Here is a 15,782-nt window from a genome sequence, read left to right on the forward strand (position 1 = left end):
TGACCAGCAGGGGCCACGCCTGAGCCACGTACTGCAGCACGGGAAGAATCTCGTTGCGCAGCACCAGCACTTTCCCTTCGATGGTAAGGTCTCTGAGGCTCCACAGCCCAAATTTCTGCTTTACCTTGTTGAGTCTCTCCTCCCAGCTTTTCAGGGCCGCGCCGTCTCTGCCGAACCAGACTCCCAGGATCTTTAGGAAGTCGGTTTTGACGGGAAACGGGATCGGCTCAGAAGTCAGGTCCCACTGCCCGAACAGCATGGTCTCAGACTTCCCGCAGTTGACCTTTGCGCCTGAAGCTCGGCTGAAGTCCTCGCACGTCTGGACGAGCGCTCTCACCGACCGGCGATCCGCGCAGAAGATGGTCACGTCGTCCATGTAGAGCGAGCACTTTATCTCTTTCTTGTCTCTGCCCGGCGCGGTGATCCCTCTGATCTCTGGATTTCGTCTGATGCACTCGGCGAAGAGCTCTATACAACAGACAAAAAGAAGAGGTGAAAGAGGGCAGCCTTGTCTGACCCCAGAGAGGACCTGGAAGGGGTCAGTCTTCCAGCCGTTCACCAGCACCGAGCTGCGGATATCAAGGTACATCAGGTTAGCATAAGAACAGAACATCTCCCCCAGCCCAAACCTCCGCAGTACCTGACCCATAAAACCATGAGACAGCCGATCAAATGCCTTCTCTTGGTCTAGTGTGACCAGAGCGGCACGGACGTTGCGGTCCTTGATGTAGTAGATCGTGTCTCTGATGAGGGCCAGGCTGTCCGCGATCCGGCGCCCTGGGATGCCGCAGGTCTGGTCGGGGTGGACGATCTGCCCGATGACTTTCTTCAACCTGGTGGCTAGTACCTTGGCGAGGATCTTGTAGTCCACGTTCAGGAGAGAGATGGGACGCCAATTTTTCAGGTCGCATCTCTCCCCCTTCCGCTTATACAGGATCGTGATCATTCCCTCTCTCAGCGTGGGGGGCATCCTGCCCTCCACCACCATCTCCTCGTACAGGTCGAGGAGGTCCGGGCCAATGAGGTCCCACAGCGTTGTGTACAACTCGGCTGGGAGGCCGTCACTGCCCGGTGTCCTGCCCTTCCTGAAGGATTTGGCGGCAGAGTGCAGCTCCTCCAGCGTCAAGGGGGCGTCCATGGCTGCGCGACCTGCGGGATCAATGGTGTTAGTGATACCTGACAGGAACCGTTCAGCAGCCTCCGGGTCTGTGTCTTTGGGGGAGTAGAGATCTCGGTAGTAGTCGACGACCACTTTCTGGACCTCCTCCTTCCCCTGTCGTACCACGCCTTCGCTGTCTCTCATTTCCGTCAGGGGCGTGTGGGCGGAGTGGAGCTTCCTGAAAAAGAAAGAGTTACATTTCTCACCCTTCTCCAGGTTCTCCACCTTGGAACGGAAGACGATTTGCTTGGATTCCTCCTCAAAGTGCCTTTTCAGGCCCTCCTTGGTCTCCTCCAGCTCCTCGTCCACGTCCCATCCGCACTGTTGGAGGTCCAACAGGGACTGCAGCTTGCGCTGCAGCCGTCTGAATTTCCTCTTCCTCTCACACGCCTGGAGTCTTCCTTTAGCCTGAAAGAAAGAGCGCAGCTTTACTTTAGTAAACTCCCACCACTGGGCTACAGTGGGGAACAGATACTTGGTACTGACACAATCAGAATATACATTACGCAGCTCCTCCACGATTTCCTGCCTCTCTAACAGGGCACAGTTCAGCTTCCAGGAGCCTGGACCGGGAGGAAACCCTTTGCCCAGGGCACACTGGAGCCGAACAGCCCTGTGGTCTGAGAAGTAGCAGGGCACCATGGAGCACTGCTGATGCTCTACCGCTCGAGAGGTGAACACAAAGTCTATCCGGGAACGCACAGAGCCATCCGGCCGGCTCCAAGAATAGTTCACGGAGCCGGTCCCGATGGAGCCCATAGCGTCCTTTAAGGATGCCTCTGTGACAATCTCTCTGAGCAGTTTCGAAGTCACGTCCAGGTTTGTTGCGTGGGTGGAAGTGCGCCCTCCTTCCTCGATCGGGCAGTTGAAGTCCCCGCCCATCACTATGGCCCTGGTGGTGGTCAGCTGGGTCCGCAGGTTCTGGAGTAGCTCCAGGCGTTGCTTCTTCTCCGGGGAGGCGTACACGGCGATGAGCCTGACAGGCTCCCCCGCCCAGGATCCGTCCACGACCAGAAGTCTGCCGCAGACCAACTCCTGGACAGCGTCCACCGTGAAGTTGCCTCCCCGGATCAGGATAGCAACCCCCGCCGACTTGCAGCCGTTCCCACCGGACCAAAAGGACGGGCCGTGGGACCATTCCCTGCATAGATGGCGATAAGAACGAGAGAAGGGTAAAGCACATTCCTGCAACATATATACATCACACTGCTGGGAAGAAAGGAAGGTTAGTAAACCGCGCCTCCGGAACTGGTCCTTCATGCTCCTCACATTAATGGAGAAAATAGAAATTGACGCCATTAGTTGGGAGTAAAAAGAAGGTTAGCTCAAACAGAGGCACTAGTTACCGCCTCCTCCCCCTGGTGGGGGAGGATCTTCCCCGCCGTGGTCGATGGGGTTCACGGGGGTCCAGACCGCCTCGTCTAGCAGCTGTTCCAGGAGGGAGACCTGGTTGTCGATGTCCAGCTGGTTGAGGATCAGAGCCTCGGTCTCGGTGGCTGGCTCATCCGACGGGGTCAGGTCCTGGACCATCTTTTCGAGCGTGTCGTCGTTGTCATTTGCGGGCTCGGGAGGAGAGGGAGAGGGAACGGTGGGGGCTGGTGGTGGCGCCCTCTTCTGGACAGAGATCCTGGTGGGGCTCGTCTCAGTCTCGCTGTCCTCGTCCTCCTCCTCCTTCTTGCCGCTATGTTTGCGTTTTCTGGCTCCGGCTCCTTTTGGCGGCATCTCCAGGGGGTTGTCTGCAGCGGAAACAAGAGGGGGGAAAGGGTCGGGGTCTGCAGCAGCTAGGGACGGGGTTAGAGCTGCTGCAGAGAGGGGGAGGAGTGGGGGGAGGGAGAAGGGGGTGAAGCAGGGAGGGTCGGAGGCAGCGCAGGGGAGGGATGGCGCTGCCTCTGGGGGAGGAGGGGGAGCCTTGACAGCGGGCAGGGCCACGACAGTCTCGGCAGGGGGGGGAGCTGCTTTCTTACCTTTCCTGGGTTTCGCTTTCGGGGTTGCCGGAGAGGGTGTCTGCGGTGCCGGCGCCTTGGCTGGAGCCTTGGTCGGGGCCGACGAGGGGACCTTGGCCGGGGCCTTGGCTGCTGCTACCGCTGCGTATGACCTTGATCTTTTGGGGCAATCCTTGTAGATGTGGTCAGGATCGCCGCACAGGTTACAGGTCTTCTTTCGTGGACAGTCTTTGGTCTCGTGCCCCACCACCCTGCAGTGCCTGCAGGATTTCTGTTGGCATTCCTCCGCCTTGTGACCCAGTTGGCTGCATCGTCTGCAGGTTGTGGGCTGACCAGGGTAGAAGAGCATGCCTGTAGAATTCCCCAGGGCGAAGCTCTGCGGGAGGTGTTGGAGCCCGTCCGGCGAGGTGGAGTCTGCCTTCAGACGGATCACGAGGGACCATCTTCCTGTCCAGAAGCCGTATTGATTGAGGATCTTGGTCGGTTCTTTCACGATGTGGCAGTATCTTCCCAGAAAAGTTGCCACGTCTTTTCCTGGGGTGTGGGGGTTCCGCATCGAGACCGTCACGGGTCTCTCCTCCCTGTGGATGGGGCTGTTTCCGTAGAAACGGGAGAGGACCTGATCCGGTTTCGCCGACCTGAAGGCTTCCCAGAACCTTTTGCAGACCGCCGCTGAAATGAACGTTACGTAGAACATTCCCTTCAAAAACGACTGGACGCTCAGGGTTTCTGCTGGGCTGAAGCCTGCTCCCTCGTGCACTACCTTCTTGCTGAAGGTGTCCACATCCATGTCAGGGGTGCGGCCCTCCACTTCCTTTAACTTTAGGACCACCGTCTGCCTCATCCAGGTCTCCAGGGGAGGTGGGCTCCCTGGGGTCGCTGCAGGCTGGACTCGGCTTCCGGTGGCCTGGCTGGGTTGTTGGGCTTCAGAGGTCTGGGTTGCCATTTTCGCTCCTCGTCGGGTCTGGCTGGGAAAGCGTAGAGAACTGGAAAAGAGAAGAGGGAGAGATTTAAAAGCACAGGGGGGAAGGCAGGGGGATGCACTAAAAAAGGCCAAAAAGAGGGGCAGGGGAAGGCACTAAAAAAAAAAAAAAAAAAAAAAAAAAAGGCCAAAAAGAGGGGCAGGGGGAAGGCACTAAAAAAGGCCAAAAAGAGGGGCAGGGGAAGGCACTAAAAAAGGCCAAAAAGAGGGGTAGGGGAAGGCACTAAAAAAGGCCAAAAAGAAGGGCAGGGGAAGGCACTAAAAAAGGCCAAAAAGAAGGGCAGGGGAAGGCACTAAAAAAGGCCAAAAAGAGGGGCAGGGGAAGGCACTAAAAAAGGCCAAAAAGAGGGGCAGGGGAAGGCACTAAAAAAGGCCAAAAAGAGGGGCAGGGGAAGGCACTAAAAAAGGCCAAAAAGAGGGGCAGGGGAAGGCACTAAAAAAGGCCAAAAAGAGGGAAAAGGCACTAAAAAAGGCCAAAAGTAGGGGAGAAGACCGCCTCAGGAAGAGGGGGAGTCTTTCCCAGCACCCAAAGGTAGACCGTGCGCTCAAGCCTCACGAGTGTTAGGATTTCTCCAGCATGCATCCACTCGGTGTTGGGGAGTCCACAACGGGTTTCCTAGGGTCTGCAGGCCCGGAGGCCGAGTAGCGAGCGAACGCAACCGTGACCGAATCTCGTTTCGTTCAGAAAGGCATCAGTTAGAACCCCAATAGCAGCATGTCTACATAAGTAGAAAGGCCGAGGTCCAACAACAACCAATCGTCACGAACCTCAGGCAAGACACTTGATCTTAGCCAAAAGGCCGAGAAGCGATAACCCGAACTGGGCGCCGGGCCCGGCCCGGGCCCGCCACCCTCACTCCGCACAGTCGCAGCGAGCTGCCATGCGCGCCCGGGCCCCTGGGCCATCCGCCCGCTGCACACCCACCACCCCCACCCCCCAGGGCACTCCCTCTGCGGATCCCCGCGCCGGACTGCAGCCCTGCGCCGGCAACCACAGCTGGAAGGGACGGCCTGCACCACCCCTGCGTCCAAGCCCAGCACCCCTGGCTCGCACACTCTCCTCTCTCTTTCTTTCCCTCCCTCCGCCTGCCTGTCTATCTATCTCAACGAGGCCCGCCGGGATCGAGGCGGCGCGGCCTGAAACATTTGCATGGGTCCGCCCCCAAGGGGGGATCGGGGGCCCCCCCGCTTCGCACCTCCGCCTCCCGCTCAACGAGATCAGCTGCTGCGGCTCCGTCCCGCTGATTGACTGGACCCACCTAAGCACCTGACAGACGTAGCAGGCCTTACTGTAATCTCATCTAATCCTCTTAAGCGCTGCCTGCCGGCTGCTGCTGCTGCTGCTGCTGTGAACAACACTCACTCGCTCACTCTCTTGTCCTCGTCCTCGTCAGCCACCCAGCACAGTGCTGGCTCACTGGCTCCAAAGCCACCATCAGAGGGAGACACAAACCAAGGCATGCAAAAGAACCACAGGAGCCAGGCAGCAGCTGCAGCTGCTGCTGCAGCAGCAGCAGCACAGCCGTCAGCTGGCCATGCTACCTTCAAGCAAGCAAACACACTAGCACTTTAACCCTTCAATGCACCCTCAACCAGCATGTGCCTTCATGACCAAGGCCAGCCACACACATGGCATGGCATGGCATGGCATGGCATGGCATGGCACGACAGGACAGGACAGGACATCGAAAGTTACGTTACGTTACAACGGACATTACCTACCGCAGCACAGTTCAGTTACGTTACCTTACGTTACATGTCGCGACCAAGACGCCGCGCACTCACTCGCCTGCAGAAGCAACGAGCTGGGAGGAAAGAAAGGAAGGAAGCAACCGACCGACCAACCGACCGACCCTGGACTGCTGCCGCTGCTCCCCAGGTCGCTCGGCCCTTCCTCGGCTCGTTGCTCTGCTCGTTGCTCGGCTTTGCTTGGGTTCTGCTTTTGGTCACAAATAAGAGAGGTGCACCGGTCCTGGAGGTACTGCAATACCAGGTCAATGCGTGGAGTGGACAGAGCAAGCTCTTCTTCCATCTCCCTGTTCTAAAAATCCATTTAATATATGGTCCCCAGATAGGGGACGTATCAGATATTAAACTGATAAGAACAGATTTTTTTTTTTTTTTTTTTTTTTTTTTTTTTTTTTTTTTTTTTTTTTTTTTTTTTTTTTAGAGCCCGAGGTGCGTGCTCCTTGGTGCAGCATTCCGTGCACATGGCAGCAGAAGCCCTATACGAATTCTGAGACCTCCGAAAAGGTACCCAGACTGATTCCTCCCCCCCCCCATGGGAGGGTCGGATCTATGGGACTCACCCCGAAGGGTGAGAACCCTTTCCTTTGGGGTACTCCCATAAGGGAGAAACCCCCTTAGGCTTCACCGCCATAAGGCAGTGGTCAAAAACGAAAGTGCCAAATCGAAAAACAAAAGGGTGAACGTGGCCTCGCAAGAAGGTTTGGTGACCGTGAAAATCAAATCAAATTAATAGGCACACGTGTTCTCACACATAGTGATTAAATAAATAAATAAATAAGGGCAGGCCATGAAATGACCCAGCCAGGTACAAAAATAAATTCACTCCATGCCCGAATGGTGCTATGGAGGAATGTGCATAGATGGCCGCCTGTGCAGAGACGTGCGCTCACCATGGCAGCGGCGTGCAATACTGCACATGGTGACTCCGACAATTAAGTCAGGGCAATCAAAGCACCTCGGGCTCCATGCATTCCCAGCCCTAAGGCCAGAGGATCAGTGTCATCTCTCCTCCCAGTAAGAGAGACTACACTTGATCTTAGCCAAAAGGCCGAGAAGCGATAACCCGAACTGGGCGCCGGGCCCGGCCCGGGCCCGCCACCCTCACTCCGCACAGTCGCAGCGAGCTGCCATGCGCGCCCGGGCCCCTGGGCCATCCGCCCGCTGCACACCCACCACCCCCACCCCCCAGGGCACTCCCTCTGCGGATCCCCGCGCCGGACTGCAGCCCTGCGCCGGCAACCACAGCTGGAAGGGACGGCCTGCACCACCCCTGCGTCCAAGCCCAGCACCCCTGGCTCGCACACTCTCCTCTCTCTTTCTTTCCCTCCCTCCGCCTGCCTGTCTATCTATCTCAACGAGGCCCGCCGGGATCGAGGCGGCGCGGCCTGAAACATTTGCATGGGTCCGCCCCCAAGGGGGGATCGGGGGCCCCCCCGCTTCGCACCTCCGCCTCCCGCTCAACGAGATCAGCTGCTGCGGCTCCGTCCCGCTGATTGACTGGACCCACCTAAGCACCTGACAGACGTAGCAGGCCTTACTGTAATCTCATCTAATCCTCTTAAGCGCTGCCTGCCGGCTGCTGCTGCTGCTGCTGCTGTGAACAACACTCACTCGCTCACTCTCTTGTCCTCGTCCTCGTCAGCCACCCAGCACAGTGCTGGCTCACTGGCTCCAAAGCCACCATCAGAGGGAGACACAAACCAAGGCATGCAAAAGAACCACAGGAGCCAGGCAGCAGCTGCAGCTGCTGCTGCAGCAGCAGCAGCACAGCCGTCAGCTGGCCATGCTACCTTCAAGCAAGCAAACACACTAGCACTTTAACCCTTCAATGCACCCTCAACCAGCATGTGCCTTCATGACCAAGGCCAGCCACACACATGGCATGGCATGGCATGGCATGGCATGGCATGGCACGACAGGACAGGACAGGACATCGAAAGTTACGTTACGTTACAACGGACATTACCTACCGCAGCACAGTTCAGTTACGTTACCTTACGTTACATGTCGCGACCAAGACGCCGCGCACTCACTCGCCTGCAGAAGCAACGAGCTGGGAGGAAAGAAAGGAAGGAAGCAACCGACCGACCAACCGACCGACCCTGGACTGCTGCCGCTGCTCCCCAGGTCGCTCGGCCCTTCCTCGGCTCGTTGCTCTGCTCGTTGCTCGGCTTTGCTTGGGTTCTGCTTTTGGTCACAAATAAGAGAGGTGCACCGGTCCTGGAGGTACTGCAATACCAGGTCAATGCGTGGAGTGGACAGAGCAAGCTCTTCTTCCATCTCCCTGTTCTAAAAATCCATTTAATATATGGTCCCCAGATAGGGGACGTATCAGATATTAAACTGATAAGAACAGATTTTTTTTTTTTTTTTATTTTTTTTTACTGAGCCCGAGGTGCGTGCTCCTTGGTGCAGCATTCCGTGCACATGGCAGCAGAAGCCCTATACGAATTCTGAGACCTCCGAAAAGGTACCCAGACTGATTCCTCCCCCCCCCCATGGGAGGGTCGGATCTATGGGACTCACCCCGAAGGGTGAGAACCCTTTCCTTTGGGGTACTCCCATAAGGGAGAAACCCCCTTAGGCTTCACCGCCATAAGGCAGTGGTCAAAAACGAAAGTGCCAAATCGAAAAACAAAAGGGTGAACGTGGCCTCGCAAGAAGGTTTGGTGACCGTGGAAATCAAATCAAATTAATAGGCACACGTGTTCTCACACATAGTGATTAAATAAATAGAGTAAATAAATAAATAAGGGCAGGCCATAAAATGACCCAGCCAAGTACAAAAATAAATTCACTCCATGCCCGAATGGTGCTATGGAGGAATGTGCATAGATGGCCGCCTGTGCAGAGACGTGCGCTCACCATGGCAGCGGCGTGCAATACTGCACATGGTGACTCCGACATTTAAGTCAGGGCAATCAAAGCACCTCGGGCTCCATGCATTCCCAGCCCTAAGGCCAGAGGATCAGTGTCATCTCTCCTCCCAGTAAGAGAGACTACACTTGATCTTAGCCAAAAGGCCGAGAAGCGATAACCCGAACTGGGCGCCGGGCCCGGCCCGGGCCCGCCACCCTCACTCCGCACAGTCGCAGCGAGCTGCCATGCGCGCCCGGGCCCCTGGGCCATCCGCCCGCTGCACACCCACCACCCCCACCCCCCAGGGCACTCCCTCTGCGGATCCCCGCGCCGGACTGCAGCCCTGCGCCGGCAACCACAGCTGGAAGGGACGGCCTGCACCACCCCTGCGTCCAAGCCCAGCACCCCTGGCTCGCACACTCTCCTCTCTCTTTCTTTCCCTCCCTCCGCCTGCCTGTCTATCTATCTCAACGAGGCCCGCCGGGATCGAGGCGGCGCGGCCTGAAACATTTGCATGGGTCCGCCCCCAAGGGGGGATCGGGGGCCCCCCCGCTTCGCACCTCCGCCTCCCGCTCAACGAGATCAGCTGCTGCGGCTCCGTCCCGCTGATTGACTGGACCCACCTAAGCACCTGACAGACGTAGCAGGCCTTACTGTAATCTCATCTAATCCTCTTAAGCGCTGCCTGCCGGCTGCTGCTGCTGCTGCTGCTGTGAACAACACTCACTCGCTCACTCTCTTGTCCTCGTCCTCGTCAGCCACCCAGCACAGTGCTGGCTCACTGGCTCCAAAGCCACCATCAGAGGGAGACACAAACCAAGGCATGCAAAAGAACCACAGGAGCCAGGCAGCAGCTGCAGCTGCTGCTGCAGCAGCAGCAGCACAGCCGTCAGCTGGCCATGCTACCTTCAAGCAAGCAAACACACTAGCACTTTAACCCTTCAATGCACCCTCAACCAGCATGTGCCTTCATGACCAAGGCCAGCCACACACATGGCATGGCATGGCATGGCATGGCATGGCATGGCACGACAGGACAGGACAGGACATCGAAAGTTACGTTACGTTACAACGGACATTACCTACCGCAGCACAGTTCAGTTACGTTACCTTACGTTACATGTCGCGACCAAGACGCCGCGCACTCACTCGCCTGCAGAAGCAACGAGCTGGGAGGAAAGAAAGGAAGGAAGCAACCGACCGACCAACCGACCGACCCTGGACTGCTGCCGCTGCTCCCCAGGTCGCTCGGCCCTTCCTCGGCTCGTTGCTCTGCTCGTTGCTCGGCTTTGCTTGGGTTCTGCTTTTGGTCACAAATAAGAGAGGTGCACCGGTCCTGGAGGTACTGCAATACCAGGTCAATGCGTGGAGTGGACAGAGCAAGCTCTTCTTCCATCTCCCTGTTCTAAAAATCCATTTAATATATGGTCCCCAGATAGGGGACGTATCAGATATTAAACTGATAAGAACAGATACTACACTTGATCTTAGCCAAAAGGCCGAGAAGCGATAACCCGAACTGGGCGCCGGGCCCGGCCCGGGCCCGCCACCCTCACTCCGCACAGTCGCAGCGAGCTGCCATGCGCGCCCGGGCCCCTGGGCCATCCGCCCGCTGCACACCCACCACCCCCACCCCCCAGGGCACTCCCTCTGCGGATCCCCGCGCCGGACTGCAGCCCTGCGCCGGCAACCACAGCTGGAAGGGACGGCCTGCACCACCCCTGCGTCCAAGCCCAGCACCCCTGGCTCGCACACTCTCCTCTCTCTTTCTTTCCCTCCCTCCGCCTGCCTGTCTATCTATCTCAACGAGGCCCGCCGGGATCGAGGCGGCGCGGCCTGAAACATTTGCATGGGTCCGCCCCCAAGGGGGGATCGGGGGCCCCCCCGCTTCGCACCTCCGCCTCCCGCTCAACGAGATCAGCTGCTGCGGCTCCGTCCCGCTGATTGACTGGACCCACCTAAGCACCTGACAGACGTAGCAGGCCTTACTGTAATCTCATCTAATCCTCTTAAGCGCTGCCTGCCGGCTGCTGCTGCTGCTGCTGCTGTGAACAACACTCACTCGCTCACTCTCTTGTCCTCGTCCTCGTCAGCCACCCAGCACAGTGCTGGCTCACTGGCTCCAAAGCCACCATCAGAGGGAGACACAAACCAAGGCATGCAAAAGAACCACAGGAGCCAGGCAGCAGCTGCAGCTGCTGCTGCAGCAGCAGCAGCACAGCCGTCAGCTGGCCATGCTACCTTCAAGCAAGCAAACACACTAGCACTTTAACCCTTCAATGCACCCTCAACCAGCATGTGCCTTCATGACCAAGGCCAGCCACACACATGGCATGGCATGGCATGGCATGGCATGGCATGGCACGACAGGACAGGACAGGACATCGAAAGTTACGTTACGTTACAACGGACATTACCTACCGCAGCACAGTTCAGTTACGTTACCTTACGTTACATGTCGCGACCAAGACGCCGCGCACTCACTCGCCTGCAGAAGCAACGAGCTGGGAGGAAAGAAAGGAAGGAAGCAACCGACCGACCAACCGACCGACCCTGGACTGCTGCCGCTGCTCCCCAGGTCGCTCGGCCCTTCCTCGGCTCGTTGCTCTGCTCGTTGCTCGGCTTTGCTTGGGTTCTGCTTTTGGTCACAAATAAGAGAGGTGCACCGGTCCTGGAGGTACTGCAATACCAGGTCAATGCGTGGAGTGGACAGAGCAAGCTCTTCTTCCATCTCCCTGTTCTAAAAATCCATTTAATATATGGTCCCCAGATAGGGGACGTATCAGATATTAAACTGATAAGAACAGATACTACACTTGATCTTAGCCAAAAGGCCGAGAAGCGATAACCCGAACTGGGCGCCGGGCCCGGCCCGGGCCCGCCACCCTCACTCCGCACAGTCGCAGCGAGCTGCCATGCGCGCCCGGGCCCCTGGGCCATCCGCCCGCTGCACACCCACCACCCCCACCCCCCAGGGCACTCCCTCTGCGGATCCCCGCGCCGGACTGCAGCCCTGCGCCGGCAACCACAGCTGGAAGGGACGGCCTGCACCACCCCTGCGTCCAAGCCCAGCACCCCTGGCTCGCACACTCTCCTCTCTCTTTCTTTCCCTCCCTCCGCCTGCCTGTCTATCTATCTCAACGAGGCCCGCCGGGATCGAGGCGGCGCGGCCTGAAACATTTGCATGGGTCCGCCCCCAAGGGGGGATCGGGGGCCCCCCCGCTTCGCACCTCCGCCTCCCGCTCAACGAGATCAGCTGCTGCGGCTCCGTCCCGCTGATTGACTGGACCCACCTAAGCACCTGACAGACGTAGCAGGCCTTACTGTAATCTCATCTAATCCTCTTAAGCGCTGCCTGCCGGCTGCTGCTGCTGCTGCTGCTGTGAACAACACTCACTCGCTCACTCTCTTGTCCTCGTCCTCGTCAGCCACCCAGCACAGTGCTGGCTCACTGGCTCCAAAGCCACCATCAGAGGGAGACACAAACCAAGGCATGCAAAAGAACCACAGGAGCCAGGCAGCAGCTGCAGCTGCTGCTGCAGCAGCAGCAGCACAGCCGTCAGCTGGCCATGCTACCTTCAAGCAAGCAAACACACTAGCACTTTAACCCTTCAATGCACCCTCAACCAGCATGTGCCTTCATGACCAAGGCCAGCCACACACATGGCATGGCATGGCATGGCATGGCATGGCATGGCACGACAGGACAGGACAGGACATCGAAAGTTACGTTACGTTACAACGGACATTACCTACCGCAGCACAGTTCAGTTACGTTACCTTACGTTACATGTCGCGACCAAGACGCCGCGCACTCACTCGCCTGCAGAAGCAACGAGCTGGGAGGAAAGAAAGGAAGGAAGCAACCGACCGACCAACCGACCGACCCTGGACTGCTGCCGCTGCTCCCCAGGTCGCTCGGCCCTTCCTCGGCTCGTTGCTCTGCTCGTTGCTCGGCTTTGCTTGGGTTCTGCTTTTGGTCACAAATAAGAGAGGTGCACCGGTCCTGGAGGTACTGCAATACCAGGTCAATGCGTGGAGTGGACAGAGCAAGCTCTTCTTCCATCTCCCTGTTCTAAAAATCCATTTAATATATGGTCCCCAGATAGGGGACGTATCAGATATTAAACTGATAAGAACAGATACTACACTTGATCTTAGCCAAAAGGCCGAGAAGCGATAACCCGAACTGGGCGCCGGGCCCGGCCCGGGCCCGCCACCCTCACTCCGCACAGTCGCAGCGAGCTGCCATGCGCGCCCGGGCCCCTGGGCCATCCGCCCGCTGCACACCCACCACCCCCACCCCCCAGGGCACTCCCTCTGCGGATCCCCGCGCCGGACTGCAGCCCTGCGCCGGCAACCACAGCTGGAAGGGACGGCCTGCACCACCCCTGCGTCCAAGCCCAGCACCCCTGGCTCGCACACTCTCCTCTCTCTTTCTTTCCCTCCCTCCGCCTGCCTGTCTATCTATCTCAACGAGGCCCGCCGGGATCGAGGCGGCGCGGCCTGAAACATTTGCATGGGTCCGCCCCCAAGGGGGGATCGGGGGCCCCCCCGCTTCGCACCTCCGCCTCCCGCTCAACGAGATCAGCTGCTGCGGCTCCGTCCCGCTGATTGACTGGACCCACCTAAGCACCTGACAGACGTAGCAGGCCTTACTGTAATCTCATCTAATCCTCTTAAGCGCTGCCTGCCGGCTGCTGCTGCTGCTGCTGCTGTGAACAACACTCACTCGCTCACTCTCTTGTCCTCGTCCTCGTCAGCCACCCAGCACAGTGCTGGCTCACTGGCTCCAAAGCCACCATCAGAGGGAGACACAAACCAAGGCATGCAAAAGAACCACAGGAGCCAGGCAGCAGCTGCAGCTGCTGCTGCAGCAGCAGCAGCACAGCCGTCAGCTGGCCATGCTACCTTCAAGCAAGCAAACACACTAGCACTTTAACCCTTCAATGCACCCTCAACCAGCATGTGCCTTCATGACCAAGGCCAGCCACACACATGGCATGGCATGGCATGGCATGGCATGGCATGGCACGACAGGACAGGACAGGACATCGAAAGTTACGTTACGTTACAACGGACATTACCTACCGCAGCACAGTTCAGTTACGTTACCTTACGTTACATGTCGCGACCAAGACGCCGCGCACTCACTCGCCTGCAGAAGCAACGAGCTGGGAGGAAAGAAAGGAAGGAAGCAACCGACCGACCAACCGACCGACCCTGGACTGCTGCCGCTGCTCCCCAGGTCGCTCGGCCCTTCCTCGGCTCGTTGCTCTGCTCGTTGCTCGGCTTTGCTTGGGTTCTGCTTTTGGTCACAAATAAGAGAGGTGCACCGGTCCTGGAGGTACTGCAATACCAGGTCAATGCGTGGAGTGGACAGAGCAAGCTCTTCTTCCATCTCCCTGTTCTAAAAATCCATTTAATATATGGTCCCCAGATAGGGGACGTATCAGATATTAAACTGATAAGAACAGATACTACACTTGATCTTAGCCAAAAGGCCGAGAAGCGATAACCCGAACTGGGCGCCGGGCCCGGCCCGGGCCCGCCACCCTCACTCCGCACAGTCGCAGCGAGCTGCCATGCGCGCCCGGGCCCCTGGGCCATCCGCCCGCTGCACACCCACCACCCCCACCCCCCAGGGCACTCCCTCTGCGGATCCCCGCGCCGGACTGCAGCCCTGCGCCGGCAACCACAGCTGGAAGGGACGGCCTGCACCACCCCTGCGTCCAAGCCCAGCACCCCTGGCTCGCACACTCTCCTCTCTCTTTCTTTCCCTCCCTCCGCCTGCCTGTCTATCTATCTCAACGAGGCCCGCCGGGATCGAGGCGGCGCGGCCTGAAACATTTGCATGGGTCCGCCCCCAAGGGGGGATCGGGGGCCCCCCCGCTTCGCACCTCCGCCTCCCGCTCAACGAGATCAGCTGCTGCGGCTCCGTCCCGCTGATTGACTGGACCCACCTAAGCACCTGACAGACGTAGCAGGCCTTACTGTAATCTCATCTAATCCTCTTAAGCGCTGCCTGCCGGCTGCTGCTGCTGCTGCTGCTGTGAACAACACTCACTCGCTCACTCTCTTGTCCTCGTCCTCGTCAGCCACCCAGCACAGTGCTGGCTCACTGGCTCCAAAGCCACCATCAGAGGGAGACACAAACCAAGGCATGCAAAAGAACCACAGGAGCCAGGCAGCAGCTGCAGCTGCTGCTGCAGCAGCAGCAGCACAGCCGTCAGCTGGCCATGCTACCTTCAAGCAAGCAAACACACTAGCACTTTAACCCTTCAATGCACCCTCAACCAGCATGTGCCTTCATGACCAAGGCCAGCCACACACATGGCATGGCATGGCATGGCATGGCATGGCATGGCACGACAGGACAGGACAGGACATCGAAAGTTACGTTACGTTACAACGGACATTACCTACCGCAGCACAGTTCAGTTACGTTACCTTACGTTACATGTCGCGACCAAGACGCCGCGCACTCACTCGCCTGCAGAAGCAACGAGCTGGGAGGAAAGAAAGGAAGGAAGCAACCGACCGACCAACCGACCGACCCTGGACTGCTGCCGCTGCTCCCCAGGTCGCTCGGCCCTTCCTCGGCTCGTTGCTCTGCTCGTTGCTCGGCTTTGCTTGGGTTCTGCTTTTGGTCACAAATAAGAGAGGTGCACCGGTCCTGGAGGTACTGCAATACCAGGTCAATGCGTGGAGTGGACAGAGCAAGCTCTTCTTCCATCTCCCTGTTCTAAAAATCCATTTAATATATGGTCCCCAGATAGGGGACGTATCAGATATTAAACTGATAAGAACAGATACTACACTTGATCTTAGCCAAAAGGCCGAGAAGCGATAACCCGAACTGGGCGCCGGGCCCGGCCCGGGCCCGCCACCCTCACTCCGCACAGTCGCAGCGAGCTGCCATGCGCGCCCGGGCCCCTGGGCCATCCGCCCGCTGCACACCCACCACCCCCACCCCCCAGGGCACTCCCTCTGCGGATCCCCGCGCCGGACTGCAGCCCTGCGCCGGCAACCACAGCTGGAAGGGACGGCCTGCACCACCCCTGCGTCCAAGCCCAGCACCCCTGGCTCG

At 58.4% G+C, this 15,782-nt stretch overlaps 5 non-coding genes and 2 pseudogenes across 5 annotated transcripts; all 7 read right to left on the minus strand.

The window, feature by feature from the left end:
* Positions 1-6,040: 6,040 nt before the first annotated feature.
* On the minus strand, positions 6,041-6,211 carry LOC128466750 (uncharacterized; annotated as a pseudogene).
* A 1,826-nt stretch (positions 6,212-8,037) lies between these two features.
* On the minus strand, positions 8,038-8,210 carry LOC128466742 (uncharacterized; annotated as a pseudogene).
* A 1,802-nt stretch (positions 8,211-10,012) lies between these two features.
* Positions 10,013-10,203, minus strand: LOC128466684 (U2 spliceosomal RNA). Its single transcript, XR_008345481.1, has one exon. It is a non-coding gene; the product is annotated as a U2 spliceosomal RNA (small nuclear RNA).
* A 1,144-nt stretch (positions 10,204-11,347) lies between these two features.
* LOC128466686 (U2 spliceosomal RNA) lies at positions 11,348-11,538 on the minus strand. Its single transcript, XR_008345483.1, has one exon. It is a non-coding gene; the product is annotated as a U2 spliceosomal RNA (small nuclear RNA).
* A 1,144-nt stretch (positions 11,539-12,682) lies between these two features.
* LOC128466687 (U2 spliceosomal RNA) lies at positions 12,683-12,873 on the minus strand. Its single transcript, XR_008345484.1, has one exon. It is a non-coding gene; the product is annotated as a U2 spliceosomal RNA (small nuclear RNA).
* Positions 12,874-14,017: 1,144 nt separating this feature from the next.
* On the minus strand, positions 14,018-14,208 carry LOC128466688 (U2 spliceosomal RNA). Its single transcript, XR_008345485.1, has one exon. It is a non-coding gene; the product is annotated as a U2 spliceosomal RNA (small nuclear RNA).
* A 1,144-nt stretch (positions 14,209-15,352) lies between these two features.
* LOC128466689 (U2 spliceosomal RNA) lies at positions 15,353-15,543 on the minus strand. The gene has a single exon (XR_008345486.1). It is a non-coding gene; the product is annotated as a U2 spliceosomal RNA (small nuclear RNA).
* Between the last annotated feature and the right edge of the window lie 239 nt (positions 15,544-15,782).

This window comes from Spea bombifrons, chromosome 9, assembly GCF_027358695.1.
Source record: "Spea bombifrons isolate aSpeBom1 chromosome 9, aSpeBom1.2.pri, whole genome shotgun sequence".
In the NCBI taxonomy this organism is placed as follows: Eukaryota; Metazoa; Chordata; class Amphibia; order Anura; family Pelobatidae; genus Spea; species Spea bombifrons.